The sequence below is a fragment of the Rousettus aegyptiacus genome, unplaced genomic scaffold (assembly GCF_014176215.1).
Source record: "Rousettus aegyptiacus isolate mRouAeg1 unplaced genomic scaffold, mRouAeg1.p scaffold_m13_p_7, whole genome shotgun sequence".
Taxonomy (NCBI): domain Eukaryota; kingdom Metazoa; phylum Chordata; class Mammalia; order Chiroptera; family Pteropodidae; genus Rousettus; species Rousettus aegyptiacus.
The window spans coordinates 38,129,352-38,141,432 of NW_023416310.1; the positions used below are offsets into that span (position 1 = coordinate 38,129,352).

The 12,081-nt window shown below is 38.8% G+C and overlaps 1 long non-coding RNA gene across 7 annotated transcripts in view; it reads right to left on the reverse strand.

Moving 5' to 3' along the window:
- LOC107502447 overlaps positions 1–11,589 on the reverse strand; it is a 607,862-nt gene extending 596,273 nt beyond the window's left edge. For all 7 annotated transcript variants that reach the window (XR_004952153.1, XR_004952152.1, XR_004952149.1 and 4 more), the window contains exon 1: positions 10,596–11,589. This is a non-coding gene — a long non-coding RNA (uncharacterized LOC107502447). The remainder of the gene's footprint in view (positions 1–10,595) is intronic.
- Positions 11,590–12,081: the final 492 nt, after the last annotated feature.

A 12,081-nucleotide genomic window follows, 5' to 3' on the forward strand; every position in this document is an offset into this window, starting at 1 on the left:
TTCAAATCCCAGGCCCACTACCAACTACTTGTTTGACCTTAGTCCAAGTTACTTAGCTCTCTAAGTCTCAAATTTCTCGACTACAAAATGAGGACAGTATAATGTCTACTTCTCAAGCTATAGAGAGGAAAATCTGAGAGAGCGATGGCTAGATATGTAGCACACTCCTGACACATGGCTATTATTAGGGGGAAGATGTTCAGAAGTGGAGTCCCCAACTTCTTCTCCTGGTACTCTTACTTCCAAGCTAGATAGTGATCCAGAGAGCCACTCTAGGTCTCAGAGATTAAATAAGACAAGCTTTGTCCCCACTTGACAGGTGACCTATGAATCCTCTCTGTTGCATCCTATTGATGGTTTCTGACAAACTCCACAGTATCAGTTTGCATAAGTAAATTAGAAATGCCCTTTCCATTAACAGAGCCCTGCTATTAACTAATTACACTTCGGCTTTTCCTGCGTTAGCCACTGTGCCAGAGAGAAGAGGCCAAGTGGGAGGTGGCTTCTACCATGGAGAAAAAGCTTGTATGGACTGGAATGGGCGGGGGCTTGGCTGGGCATGGGGGCTGCTCTTTTCCTCCTTTCCTTCCTACAAATCCAGTTAATGGGAACAAGGCCTGCTATAAAGAGGACCCATGGAGAAGCTGCTCCCAATTTCTCACAGGAGTGTTTTTGAAGGCTTTAGAGAATCTCAGATTTTTCAGAAAAATACTGATATTCAGAAAAAAATTCAAAGTTACTCAGAAAATACATGGTTTGATTATGGGGTCCTGATGGGAAGAACTCTGGTCTCTGAAATTAGAGCTCCCTTTACTAGTACCAACCCTGTGGCTAGCATCTACAGAGTCAGCCCCAGGCCAGACAGGGGAATGGTGATCTACCCATTCCCATCTTCTGCTGTGGCTTCCTCCATGTTGGTAAGAAAAAGAAACTTTCATCTGGAAGGGGTCAGCTGCGAGTTTAAATTCCAGCTCTGGTGCTTAGGCAAGTTGAATAATCTCTCAGAGTCTCAGCTTCCTTTTGGGTAAGATGAGAAGATCCATCTCAAGGGGCTCAAAGTAGAGACCAAGTAAATGTTAGTAAGTAAGAGTTTCCTACCTTCACCCCTCCCCTGAGATCTATCCCATTTTTGTAGGGGTGGGGAAATTGTCCACACCTTGAATGGTGAGGTGTAGATATTTCTGTGGCACTGATGGGGTGGGCCCAACAGAAACCCACTTAATGGGGTCTGAAGAGCCTCTTAGGGGAAAACTCATCCTGAGAAAAGACATCAGAAATTATGAGCTTCACCCATTAGAAAGCCTTCAGCACAGAAATTGTCTAGAGATGTTGAGTTGGAATTATTCAAACCTATCCCTAGTCCAGCCACATGGATAGCTGTCTAGATTCTGGGCATAAAAAGTTAATAAAAGTAGAAAGAACTGAGTTCCACTTCCAGTTAGAATGCAGATTAAAAGAAATTGTTATTCTAACCCTAACAACGAGAATAAGCCAAATACGCTACAAAATCACAATTGTTTTAAAACCATCAGGGAGCCAAAGATACAAAGGAAAAATGAACAAAATTTTGAAAAGTAATGTACCCTCCTGGCAAGAAGAGACCATTAATGCTTTCGTTACTGCTGAAGGAACAGAGAAAGAGGAATATGCCATGCATGGGGGTAAGGAGAAATCCATCAAACTTTTGACAAACTGATAGCAGTGAGTGGGTTGCCATGACAAACTAGGACCTGAGGAGCCCTAGCCATGCTGTGGACCTGCACCTACCCACCAACTCACTCCCATTATTCTCACCTAGGCCCAAAGGTAGTGTGCTGAGATCTGCAGATAGGGCAAGGGGTAGGGCTTAGACAGATCCCTCTGAGGTGCACACATTTCCCCAAGTACAAGGCTGAAACTGGAGATGGAGAAGGAGACCTGAGGGAAATGATTTGGAGGCACTCTGGGCTTCTATCAAGTGCACTGCAGCCTTCCTTCAAAAGATGTGGGCAGGACATCTGGGGAAAGAGAGAACTCTCAAGATGCAGAAAGCTAAGGGCAGAATTGGAAAGCAAAGAGAACACTCTCCATTGAGTGGGTAAGTAAACAAACAAACAAATAAACAAACAAATGCAAGCTGGCAGCCAGATTATAAAATGTAAAGAATTTTCTGGATTATCACCAGTGCTGAGATCCTAAGCTCTGCTAAAGGGAATCTTGATCTTTATTCCTCAAATTATCTTAAGGCAGTGGCAAAATAAATCTAATTTAAGGTACAATCAAGCCCAGACTCAGCTGAACTACAGATTGACTCAATCCCCCACACAGAAATAAAAGATGATTCCCCTTTTCTGGAGGTGACTGTTATTTACTTGGTGTCTACTATTATTCTACACATAATGTCCCCATACATCAATATATAGGAAAGGTGCAAAGAAGGAAGAAAACCTTACATATGTTCAAAGAAGGAAAGAAATAGCCGACTGAATCAGACTCAGAGATAGCCCAGATGGGAACTTTAAAATAACAATGATAAATATTTTTAAAGAATCTAGTGGAAAAAAAAAAAACATACATATGAACAGATTAATATTTTCAGGAGAGAGAAGGAAACTATAAGAAAGACACAAATAGAAACAAGAGAAATGAAAAAGTGATATCAAAATGAAGAATTTATTTAATAGATTTAATATTAAATTAGATATAGCAGAGGAACAATTTGAGGAACTTGAAGAGAAATCAATACAAATTATCTAAATAAAAACAAAGAATAAAATAAGGAGAAAAAGAAAACTGAACTGTGGGATAAGAACAAATGGTTTAGAAAAAAATGTAATTGGAGTTTCATAAAAAAAGAGAGAGAATGGCAAATGTGGTCTTCCTTCCTTCCTTCCTTCCTTCCTTCCTTCCTTCCTTCCTTCCTTCCTTCTTTCTGTCCTTTCTTCCTTTCCTTCTTCCTTTCTTCCTTCCTTCTTTCCTTTCTTCCTTCCTTTCTTCTTTTCTTTTCTTTTTTTTTTTTACAAATAACAACAAAATACTTTCCAAAATCAATCCATACATCCAAGAAACTCAGTGAGCCCAAGCAAGATAAATATAAATATAAAGAAAACCACTGAGGCTCAAAGATAAAAATATAATTCATAAAAATAGTAAGTGGGAAAAAAGATATATTACTTACAGGGAACAACAATAAAAATGAGGCCAGAAAACTGGAACAACTTCTTCAAAGTGCTAAAAGAAAAAACACTATCAATTCAATATTTCATATCCTGTAAAATTAGAGGCAATATACAGATGTTTTAGATAGACAAAAACAGAGATAATTTGTCTATAAGAAATGTCCCCTCAAAATTATACCTGTGTGTGTAATACATATTTGTTTGTGTATGTGTGTGTTATTTATAGACAATGTAATATATATAATCTTTTCAAGGCTATGGGATACTAGGCAGAATTCTCTCTACATACACACACACACACACATATGCATATATGTATATATACATATATACATATATTTGCATAAAAATTGCTAATTTTTTCAAAATCAAAAAAAATAATATATTATGGGGCTTATACCATAAATAGAAGTAAAATATACAAAAACAGGAGCATAAAAGGCACAAGACAAATACATGGAATCATTGCTATTAGGTTTACACATTATTCATAAAATAGTATGAAGATATCTGAAGGTAGATTATTATCATTTAAAGATATAGTTTAATTTCTAAAGAGCAAATGCTATAAAATAACACAAAAGGTGTGGCTAAGATGTCAACAGAGAAGACAAAATAAAATACCAAAAAGTATATAATTCATCCAAAAAGATACAGTAAAGAGAGAGGGCAAATAAAAAAAGGAACAAATGGAAAAAATACCAAAAAGATAGACTTAAACCCAGTCATGTACTTAATTACATTACATGTAAAGAGATTAAACACACCAGCAATAAAGCAGAAGTTGTCAGACTGCATTAAAAATGTAAGATTTACCTACATGTTATTTAAAAGTAGCATATTAAGTATAAATTTACAGATAGATTAAAAGAAAAAGAGTACAAAAAGAGAAAGTTGGTGTGCTATGTTAAAATCAGACAAAGTGGACTTCAAGAAAAACCACACTACCCAAGATAAAAAGAGCATTTCATAATTATAAAAGGGTCAATTTATCAGGTAGATTTAATGATCTAAATGTGTATCCACACAGAACAGTGTTTCGAAGTTCACAAAGCAGACATTGACAAAATCAAAGAGAAATCCACATTCATAGCTGTAGATTTAACACGCTTCTCTCAGTAATTGACCACTAATAGATCAAAAAAAAAAATCAGTAAGGATATAAGAATTGAACATAACTGACATAATTGACATTTATAAAATACTACTCCCCAAACCTGCAAATACTCATTAAATTCAAGTGCACATATACATTGACCAAGAGAGACTACATTCTGGGCCATAAAACAAATTAAAAAATTATCAAGGCTCAAAATCATGCCAAAATATCAAAATAATATTCTCCGATCAGGGTAGAATTTAGTTAGATGTCAATTATAGTAAGGTACTAAGAAAATTTTGCCATATTTTCAAATTTAAATGCCCACTTCTAAATAACCCATAAGTCAAAGAAGAAATCACAAGAGAAATTACAAAATATCTCTAACTGAATAATAAAGACAATATGACAAAATTTGTGGGATGTGATAAAACTGAGCTTAGAAGAAAATGTAGAGCTTTAAGTGACTATTATAGAAAAGAGTAAGTCAAAGACTAAATTTCTACTTTAAGAAGTAAGAAAAAAAGCAAAGCAAATTACAACAAACATTAAAAAGAATAAAACAAATAACAAAATTAATAGCAGAAGCAAATGAAATAGAAAATGGACAAAGAAATCAAAAAATTAAAAGTTGAATATTTGAAGAAATTAATAAAACATAAATACTTGGCAAAACTGATCAAGAAAAAAATAAAACACAAATTACCAAGGAGTGAAAAGAGAAGATATCATTGCAGATCCTACAGATATTAAAAGAATAATGAGAATATTATGTACAAATGGATACCAAAGTTCGACAACATATATAAAATGGAAAAATTCCTTTAAAAATAAAACTAACCAGAATTAAAATAAGAAAAAATAGAAAATCTAAATGGTGGTCCTATGTCTATTAAAGAAATTAAACTCATAATAAAATACCTACCAACAAAGCAACTTTCAGGTCCAGATGGCTTCACCAATTAATTGTGTAAATACTTAAGGAAGAATTAATTCCAATCTTATACAAGCACTTTCAGAAATTAGAGGGAAAGTTTCTCCACTTAGCACATGAGGCTCATATAACTCTGATAATGAAACATGACAAAAGCATTATAAGAAAAAAAAATACAAATATTCTTCATGAACAGAAATAAAAAATTCTTAACCAAACATTAACAAAATAAATTTGTATATGTATAAATAGGTCATTTCAAAGAAGTTGACCCAGGAATGCAAGATTGGATTAACATTTGAATTGTTCAATGTAATTACAGGAGAAAAACATTACATAATGATCTCATTAGATACAGAAAAATTAATTGAAAAAATCAACACCTATTTATTAAAAAACAATAAACTAAACAAAAACCAAAAACAAGAAACCTCTCAACAAACTAGGAAGACAGGAAGATACTTATATTCATATTATATTCATCCTCATCATGTCTATTTAGTATTATACTAGAAGTCCTGGCCAGTGCAATAAGGTAAGAAGAAGAAATACAACACATGAAGATTAGAGAAGAAGTCAAACCATTGTTATTTGCAGACAATTTAATTGCATAGGTAGAAAATTCTGTGGAACTTATAAAAGAAGCAGTAGAACTAAAAAATGAATTTATCAAGGTCACAAGATACAAGGCCAATGTACAAAAAGCAATTTAATTTCTATACAGTACTAATGAATACTCGGAAATTAATTTTTTAAACCTTATTTACAATATCATCAAAAATATTAACTGTCAAAAAATATATCAATTGAAAAATGTACAAAGTACAAAATACTTTTTTAAAGAGGAATTTAAAAACTAAATAAAAGGTAAGATATACCATGCTCATGAATTAGAAAACAAAATATTGTTAAATGTCTATTCTGTCTAAATGGATCTACAGATTCAATGTCATTCTAATAAAAATTCCAGCTGGTGTTTTTGAAAAATTCACAATATGAGTCTAAAAGTTATATGGGAAGACCATTCAAAACACTTGAAAAAGAATAACAAATTTGGAGAACGTATACTACATGATTTCAAGCATTATCTCGAAGTTATAGCTTGATATTGATATAAGAATAGATAAGTAGATCAATAGAACAAGGTAGATAATCCATAAACCAACCAATATATACATGGGCAATTGATTTCAACTTTTGTATAAAAGGTAAGTTTTTCTAGCATATGATGCTGGGTTAGCTGGACATCTGCGTGAAATACAAAGTGAATCTCACCATCTACCTCACTCCTTATGCAACAGTTAGTTCAAGAAAAATGGATCACAGGCTAAATATGAAAAGTAGAACCATATAGCATTTGGAAGAAAACATAGAAGAGTATTTTTGCAATCTGTGGTAGCCAAACATTTTTTAAGATGGTTGCAAAAAGCACTAACCAATAAAGAATAAACTGATATATTAGAATTAGACTGGGATACAAGAGAAACTTGTGGGTTCTATATTTTTTTTGATGACATAGACATAGACAATGGTCAACATTCATTGAACTGAACACTAAAGATCTGTGCATTTTATTGAACATAATTTCACTCAATTAAAAATTAGAAAGAGATGTTTTCCTAAACTCCATGACATATTGGTGCTCAAGCAGCCCCTCTGTAAGACAAGACCTCCTCTAACAAAAGCCCTGAACAATATGGACCAAGGCACTGCCTTGCCCTGCTCCGCCCCCCACCCCCACTCTCTCAAAGTGCAGCTGTAAAGTGGCTCACAAAGGCACTGAGCAGGACACTAGGGAGAGCAGCAAGACACATAATAAATATCCAGGATCCAACAGCAGGTACAAGCTTGTTTACACACAAATGTTTCTCAGAGTGTCCCAGGAGTACTAGTGTAAGTAGGCATTTTTGCGGGGGCCCTAAGGTCATGAGTAATGAGCCAATCAAATATGTGACTGAATCATAGCCACATGTAGTGAATTAGGTTACATTAGAGACCTGAAAGTATTAAAAATTCACTCCAGTGAGATTGCTCACCTTAATGTATTTCTCAAGGCACCACCTTCCCCCACCTCACCAACTACCTCCTCTACCAACTGATGAGTTCTAAAACTCATTCCCACCATGTGTTGCATATACACATACTATTATTTTCTAAATGTATATTTTCCAAAATGTATGTAGACACACGCTTATTCAAATTCACTTGTAGGTATTACTGAGTTCACTATATCTTCTCAAACAGTAGGTGTTAAAAATAGAACTACTAAAGGCATCAGTTATTTTTAATAAATAATTTTAAGAGGGGTGGTTCTTATTTTTGGACAGATATTTGAAGCCAGACAAACCTGGATTCAAATTCTGACTTTTCAACTTCCTGGTTGTGTGACCTTGGGAAAATTACTTTTTCTCTCTGACCTTCAATATCTCATGTGAAGAGATAGAGAAAATGACAGCTTCTTCCTCATAGGGTCATTGGGAGAATTAAATAATGATAACAAAGCTTTATCACAGTACATAACACATAGTATGTGCTTAGTAAATATTAGCATTATTCAACAGAAACTGTTATACTAAAAAAAAAAAAAAAAAATGTCCAGAACTTGGAGTCAAAATACCTAGTTCTGCTCCTGTGCCCCTCCTTCTCTCTATGGCTTGAGCATGTTCTTTAGCTCTCTGGGCCTCTATTTCCTTACATGTAAAGGGAGAAGGTTCTGTCTAGTTGTATTGGTGACTTCTCGGCACCACAGAGCACTTTCTCCTCTAGCTTGGCAGAAGATGCCCAACACAATCCAAATGCTATCTAAGTTGTAGCAAAATGAAAAGAACAAGAGGGCTAGGGTAACCATGACTCCCTGCCAATGGCACAGACAGAGGAGAAATTTGACCCAGGAAAAAAAATATTGTCAACAGAGAACTTGGGAGTGTTGAGTTAAGAATGGTCTCTTCCCTCAGGACTGGCAAATGAGTCAAGTTTCTTTTTTGCAAATCCAAGCAAAAGAGGACCTTAGGGATAGAGAAGAATGGGTCTTTTCAGTGAGCCTGTCTCTTTCCAATCCTATTACTGTCACCTAAGTCAGGGTCCTGCCATAAGACTAAAGAGAAAGTCTCCTGACCTGTTATCATTCCTCAGGCAATCCTCCCTCCATTCTATCCTAAATAGCGCAACAAGAGCTGTCCTTCCAATGCACAGCATTGACATGCTCTGTCATGCTCAAAGTCCTTCAGTAGTGACCACCAGTACCAGACTCACACTCTTCCTTCCACCAAGAATGCTTTCTAAATTCTGCTGATCCCTGAAGGCTCAGCTCAATTCCTACTGCTTCCAGGAAGCTTCTCTTCATGAGTACTTAGATAAGAGAGTGCTTACTCACTGGAGAATCTCAAGAATAATTCAAGCACATGCCTATAAACCTTTATTGATTCCCCATTTTCTATTGAATGAAAAAAAAGAGAGAGAGAGAGAGAGAGAAAGAAAGAAATACCTCAGACTGGCACTCAGTACAGTCCATAACATAATCCCCACCCACCTCACTATTCCACTGTACCTGGCCTAATCTCCAGACAGTTTTGAGAATTCCCACGCCTGTCTTTATCCATGTTTTCTCCACTTGGTATTCCTGCCCTCTGACAGTCAAAACGTGACCCATCCTTTGAGAGTTATTCCAAATTCTATCTTAACTCTGCCACTTTCCCTAATCTTCTTTCTCCTTCCAAGCCCCTGAGCACCTCGTTTTTCCCTTGGGATTCAAAATCTCCTTGGCACTTTAGATGAAGGTGAACTCAGAGGTCATAAGGCCATTGAGGGTAGAGATGGACCTCTTTGTGCACTGTGATCCCTGGATCAGAACTGTCCATGCATGTCATGGGGCTTAGGAATTACTGAGTGAGGGACACTGGAAGGTCCACAACCTGGTGGTTGTATGAGACATGGCAGCATTGAGTGGGAAGTCAGACAAAATGGCAACTAGAGTTCCTTCTAATCTTCCAAGAGCCTGAGAAGTCTCTAAGAGAATCCCCGAACTCTACTTTTTTTTTAATTGCTTTGGCCACTAGTCACCCAATTCAGCCTGTGATTGATTGATTTTAGTGTTATTTATATTTAAATTTTTGCACAGATAATACATTCACATAGTTCAAAGCATTTTTCGTAATTAAAAGGTACAAAGTACATCTTACCCCTCTGTCATCTGACTGCTCAATTAACTACTTTTATTGGCTTTTTGTATTCTTCCAGATTTTCTATATGCAAATACAAATATATGGTCTTCTATTTTATGACAGAAATAGGAGCTTACATTTGGTTGTCTTTGCAATCTAACAGGGAGTTAAATTTGCCTTACCAGCTGCAGTGAAATTGCTGTGTAAGGTGTGCACCTTGAAGCTCTTTCATGCCCTGCTATGCCTAGCTCAAGGCTGGCACACACAAATGCTTCAATAAGTGCTTCTTGGTTGGCTGCCCTTCCACAACTTTCTCTGCCTGGCCTGGAGCCGAGGGCACGTGCCCCACCTACAGCCCCAACATGTGAAGAGAGGCTCTGCATTCTCACTTCCTCTGACACATTTTTAGAGAATGATCTGAGACCCATGGGGGTGAGTGCAAGTTGTAGTCTGTGGTACGCCAAGCCTCCTGCCACCTTTCAATTCAGTGGAAGAGAAAACACAATAGACTGAGAGTCAGCAGACTTGGAGTTAGCTGCAGCTATGTCCCCAAGTGGCTGTGCGACTCTGGACAAGTTATCTGTTTTCTCCAGGCCTCATTCTTCAAAAGACTTTCTTTCCAGCATCAGTGCAGCCCTCAGTCAGGGTCTTTGATTTTGGCTCTGCAGACATCATGTGCTGTGGGCATGAGGGCATGTTTGTACCCAGGAGCCCATGGGAGACACCTGAGGCACATTCTCTGGACCTGTGTCTGTTGCCCTGCTGATTCCGGTCATGATGACATAGCCCTTGCTGCAGTCATAAGTCAGTGTACGAGCATCTCAGGGCAACAGTTCTCTCCCTGGAACCATGGGCAGCTGTCTGCACAAAGCAAGACTGAACTTTTCCTGGTTAATCAAGAGAGACCTAAGTAAGTGCTCCACAACTGTCCAGATGTGGACCCCGAGAAGCCTAAGGGCATGTCTGCAAGGCCAGGCTACCAATCCTTGCAGTCTTCAAGGCCAGCACCCTTCTCACTAGCACCCTCTGAGCAGGTGGCACCAGAATGGGGAACTGTGTGGTTCCCGAGAGCCTCTGCTGGGGAATTCCTCTCATTTTTCTCTGCTCCACTGCTCTCCCCACCTGCCTCCATCTACTTTTGGGGACAGGAAAAAGCCGACCTGGAAGGAACCTCCAAGGCCATCTGGTCCACCCTGTCAATCTACAGATTCAGAAACTGAGTCCAGAGAGAGGAAGTCACTCACCTGGAGCACACAGCTGCCTGAGGGGGAACAATCTTCAATGATCAGCCATCCAAGCCTCAGAAAAACCAGCCAGTGTTCTCCCCTGCCTTCTGGTGGCCACGTCTGAACATTCACAGTGAGGCAGGTGCCATGCCAAGGCTCTCCTCTTGGGGAACAGGGTGGGAAAGTGTCTCAGAGGATGCAGTCAGGCAGACACTTTTTAATTTCCTGTTCTGGCGGAACCCCGGTTGGTTGATTTGGTTCTCTACACTGGTGGCGCGGGCTCTGGGAGCGTGTTGCTGGTTACAAATTTATCATGACTGGCATGAGCAATACAGGCAGAGAAGCGAGCAAGATGTCAGTTTCGCTTTCAGCCGACCAGCCTTCAGACTGAAATGGAGAGTCGGTCCTAGACTCAGACCGAAAAGCTATTGCTAGGAGCCCTGTTCTCTATGAGACTCAAGATCATCGAGGTTTACAGCCTGTCCTTTCTCCGTTGAGTTATACCTACATCCCCTCTCTCCTTTAAAAAGCAGCTAAGGGATGCCTCTTCCATGAAGCCTTCCCTGACTATGAATGCCCCCATCCCACAAGTTACCCATGATTTGTCCTGGGCCACTCCTTAGAATGTGTGTATATCTGCAATCATGACCAAAGCCTGGGTACCTTCAAGAAGAGGCGAATGTTCTACTTCTCTAATGTCCTCTATAGCCCCTAGCCCAAGAGAATACACAAAAGGTGCTTAATAGTGACTTACTGGTAAACTGATTCCAGTTCCTCCCACTGAAAAAAAAGTGAAACCAACCACACCATCTTTGAAATGCTCGTTTCCCTGTCAGACAGCCTGTGTGCCCCATACCAGTATCCCAAGCGGTTTCATGGGGAGACCAGTTCATGGTGGCAAGCTGTCTACAGGGTATGAAGAACTGGGGTCAGCTTTGAACCCCGTTTTGGCGAGCTCCACACAGCCTCATGGACCAGGCACAGAGCAGTAGACCAGGGCCTGTAAGTTCCGCCTTCCATCCTCCCTCTAGTCATCACCGCTGGCCCAACCCCCCTCCCCGCCCCCCCCACACACACACTACTCCTTGTGTTTCCCCTCCTTTGCTACCCCCAAAGTCTCGTTTCACGGTGATGGATAAGTTAGGACAGGTGTGATTTATTTCAGGACCCATATGGACTTGAATAAAAGTCATGCCCCAGTCTACATGCATTACGTGCCACCAAACTGTCCCCTAAGGACTCTCTACGGCTCCGGGAAAAGCCAACGAGAGAGCTCTCCACACCTGTCCTGAGAGGGATCAGAGCAAGTCAAACCAGAAACAGAGGAATAGCAGCAATAAAAGCAAATGCCACTGTGTCACCGGTTCTCACGGAGGCCCTTGCCAACATTTTTAAAGATCCTAAAATTTCCAGACTGTCTGGTCAGTAATAACCTGGAAACAGCTTTAATGCTTGATTTCTTTTTCCTCGGGATTTGTGGCTTGTGGGCCTCAAGATCCTGGAG